This window comes from Hipposideros armiger, unplaced genomic scaffold, assembly GCF_001890085.2.
Source record: "Hipposideros armiger isolate ML-2016 unplaced genomic scaffold, ASM189008v1 scaffold_40, whole genome shotgun sequence".
Lineage (NCBI taxonomy): Eukaryota > Metazoa > Chordata > Mammalia > Chiroptera > Hipposideridae > Hipposideros > Hipposideros armiger.
In genome coordinates, this window is record NW_017731390.1 from 3836853 (window position 1) to 3837184 (window position 332).

Sequence of the window (332 nt, forward strand, 5' to 3'; positions counted from 1 at the left end):
CAAAATGGCTTTTTTCCTCCAGACTAGAGTAGGCCCCGCCCACTATTCACCCACGTGACCTCATTCCTTCAGGGTGTTTGCCGAGAGGGACAGAGGAGGGGGAGAGGCTAACGCGGCTGCCCCCCCACCGGGTACTGTGCCCCTCCCCAAACTAGTACACAACCTCACCCTTTCCAAACAGCGCCTGCCTCTGGAGGGTGAATCCTCTTCTCTGTTACCCTCCGCAACTCACCTCCCCCCCCCCATGAAAATACGTGTGCGCCCCCCCACCCCCTGACCCTGCGATCACTTGCCCCTAGCTGGGGCGCCTAGAAAAGGGTGAAATGAGGACT